This window comes from Protobothrops mucrosquamatus, unplaced genomic scaffold (genome assembly GCF_001527695.2).
Source record: "Protobothrops mucrosquamatus isolate PMUCROS unplaced genomic scaffold, P.Mucros_1.0 scaffold81, whole genome shotgun sequence".
In the NCBI taxonomy this organism is placed as follows: Eukaryota; Metazoa; Chordata; class Lepidosauria; order Squamata; family Viperidae; genus Protobothrops; species Protobothrops mucrosquamatus.
In genome coordinates this window covers 744272-748089 of record NW_015386458.1, presented here as the reverse complement: position 1 = coordinate 748089, position 3818 = coordinate 744272, and positions in this window count along the sequence as shown.

Below are 3818 nucleotides of genomic sequence, written 5' to 3'. Positions count from 1 at the left end.
TACTTTTCGGAATATCAGGCACTTGCCACAATGTGTGTGCCCCTCTGCTGTGGCTAAGCTCCTCACTGTAAAAGCCCTTTCTCCTGTGGTCCGTGCTATGAGTCCATGGAGTTGTAGGTCCTTCTGCGGTCAGGCTAGTTGTTTCCTCTTGCGCTGGTTACTTTATGGAGATCCTTCACCCATATTCTCTATCACCCTATTCTATGATCATTGTGGCCTAGTTGCTAGATAATCACTGCCGTTGCTAATTTAGTAACCTGGTTGTTAAGTGAATCTGGTTTCCTGGTTGACTTTGCTTGTCAGAAGGTCTCAAAAGGGGATCACATGACCTTGGGACACTGCAGCCATCATAAATACAAGTCAGTTGCAAATATCTGGATGTTTTTAAGGAGAGACTGGCAGCCATTTTGTCTGAAATGGTATAGGGCAGGGGTAGGCCACCTTGGCTCTTTTATGACTCATGGACTTCAACTCCCAGAATTCCTGAGCCAGCCATGCTGAGGGGAAAGGGAGAGGTTTCCAAGCTGAGCCATGCTGGCTCAGGAATTCTGGGAGTTGAAGTCCACCAGTCATAAAAGAGCCAAGGTGGCCTACCCCTGGTATAGGGTTTCCTGCCTGAGCAGGGGGTTGGACTAGATGACCCCCAAGGTACCTTCCATCTGTTATTCTGTTATCCTTCCTTCCTTCCTTCCTTCCTTCCTTCCCTCCCTCCAACACTGGAAGTTTTTAAAAAAGAGACTGGACAGCCCTTTGTCTGAAATGGTATAGAGTTTCCTGGCTGAGCAGGGGGTTGGACTAGATGACCTCCAAGGTACCCCCTTTGTCTGAATTTTGATCACGTGACCATGGGGCTGCTGCAACCGTTGTAAGTGTGAAAAACGGTCATTAATAATTTTTTTCTAGTGTCGTAACTTTGAACGGTCACTAAATGAATGGTTGTAAATCGAGGATGGCAGAATTTCAGCTTTGCCATATCTTTCTGGCATCCATTTTTCCCCCTCTTCTTCTTGTTTTGAAGAACTGTCATAAAAACACCATTGTCTTTAAAGCAAGTCCAATTTTGTCCAGTTGTAAGTCCATCCACTGTGCAGTAACTGATTTTGTTTTGAAATATTCTTACTTTTAAATGACCTCTGAGGAGAGAATTAGGAGGAACTCTGACATCGTGCCAGAGGCTAAACTGAAGACTTTTTAAAGCCAAGGGAAGGAGAGTTTTAATTTAATTACCCAATCAATTGAAGCTTTCTCCTTGGGTGGATTTTGGCAGTGATTTTGGATAAATTTCTACACTGTTTTTCCTTTTTGAATTTCATTGCAAGCTTCCAGACACACTCTCTGAAAAAGAAATATCCATATTTATAATCACAGGGGAAAATAAAATTAAGCCAATTGAGGTCCACTGAGAAACAGTTTCGGGGTTGTTGGTTTTTTTTTGTTGTTTTTTTTTTTGAATAAATGTTATTTAGAAAACTGGAAGAATTTCATCAGTGCAATGCAAAGAATTGTGATTTCCTTTTTTAAAAAAAATCTATTTTTATTTTATTCAAAAAAAGTTAAAATACAGAACACCGTTTTTTTTTTTAAAAAAAAATTCAAACAGAATCTCACCTTTAACCTCTTGAGAGAAAATAAAAGGGAGCAAATTGCTAAAAGATTAAGGTTAAGATACCTTTTATTGTCATTTTTCTGTCTATACAAGGGCACACCTACACAATGACAGCAAAATACCTCTCTTTCTCTCTCTCTTTCTCTGTCTGTCTATCGATCTATCTATTTATCTATCTCTTTATCATCTCTCTCTTATTTATTATCGACCCATCCCTCTGTCTATTTCTCTTTCTCTCTTTTTCTCTCATCTATCCATCCATTTTTATCTCTTTCTCTGCTATCTCTCTTTCACTCTCTCAAGCTATTTTTTCTATCTGTTTCTCTCTATCTCTCTATCTATCTCTCTATCTCTCTATCTATCTATCTATCTATCTATCTATCTATCTATCTTTTATCTACTTAAATCTATCTATCTATCTATCTATCTATGTCTGTCTGTCTGTCTGTCTGTCTGTCTATCACTGTCTTCTATCTATCTATCTATCTATCTATCTATCTATCTATCTATCTATCTATCTATCTATCTATCTATCTATCTATCTATCTATCTATCTATCCTGTCTGTCTGTCTATCGATCTATCTGACTTCTATCTCTATCTATCTATCTATCTATCTATCTATCTATCTATCTATCTATCTATCTATCTGTCTGTCTGTCTGTCTGTCTGTCTGTCTGTCTGTCTGTCTGTCTGTCTGTCTCTGTCCGTCCGTCCGTCCATCCGTCCGTCCATCTCATCTCTCTAATCTCTCTCTCATCTCTCTCCTGTCTGTCTGTCTATCTGTGTATCTATCTATACCTATCTACCTACCTTTGTCTGTCTGTAGGTTTGTCTTGTCTGTCTGTCTGTCTGTCTGTCTGTCTATCTCTCTCTATGTATCTAGCTAGCTAGCTATCTGTATCTTCTTTTTCCCTCTCTCTTTCTATATGTTCTCTCTCTCTCTCTCTCTCTCTGCCTCTCTCTCTCTCTCTGCCTCTCTCTCGCTCTCTCTCTTCTATCATTTATCTCTCTATTAATTTATTTTATTAAATACATGTGCCATCCATTTCCTCTGCAAGGTGACTCTTGTAGTGGATGACTCTCAAGTTCAAGGTGTGGGTGGAATTCCTCTGAAGCACTCAGACTATCTCTACCTAGGAAATGCTATTTCCTCAATTCTCTGCAACTTCGAAAATCTGGAGCTGTTCCTAAAATGAATTTGATTAGAAGGTTTGGAGTAAAGTAATAGGTACCACCTGCTTTTGGAACAATAGCAACAGACGGCATTATTTTCGGGATGAAAGACTGGTTGATTAGGGTTTTGTTCCTCATCTCAATCGAGGAGCCAACGGTTATAATTTCTGCGCCCGTGGTGCCTTTGTTTTCCTTTAAAAAATTTTTTAAAGGGATTAGGTCCCTGTTCACTTGTCCTCTGTTTTGGAACCTCTTTTTAGCACAATTAATCAGTGGAACAGCCTGCCTCCAGAAGTTGTGGTGCTGCATCACTGGAGCTTTAAAAAAAAAAAAAAAGATTAGACAACCATTTGTCCAGAGTGGTATAGAGTCTCCTGCTAGGACAGGGGATGGACTAGAAGACCTCCAAGGTCCCCTCCAACTCTGTTATTCTGCATTTTGAGCTTGTTGGAGATGCAAATTTGGAAAAGAAATAAGGAACAATAGATGAGGGAGGTGTCACCTTCTCTATTCCTCTCTCTTGTCATTGAATCAAGAGATAGGGGTAGTCCTGGACTTACAACCGTTTGTTTAGCGTCCGTTCAAAGGGACAGCAGCCCTGGAAGAAGTTGCATACAATCGATCCTCGCAGTTATGACCCTCACATCATCCCCACAGTCATGTGATCCAAATTTGGATTATTGTACTCAACTGGATTTCATCTGGATTCTTTTTGGGAAGATACATCGATTCTGGAGAAGGGATTTGTTATATTAAACCAGACAACAATTGATAAGAGATGTTATTAAGAAGCAAATGAGGATACTTGCTCCAGGGCAAATCAGAGTTAACTGTTGGGATGATTTGGGACAGTTAAGAAGCTGCGCTAAACTTTCCACGAGTTGAACACAATTCTAGATTGTTAACACGGTTTTTTGAAATTTGAATCTTGTCCTTTTGTGAGGTTTTCTCTATTAAGTACTTTTTAATTAATACAGGTATTCCTTGACTTACAAACATAATTAAGCCCAACATTTTTGTTGCAAAGTGAAACATCT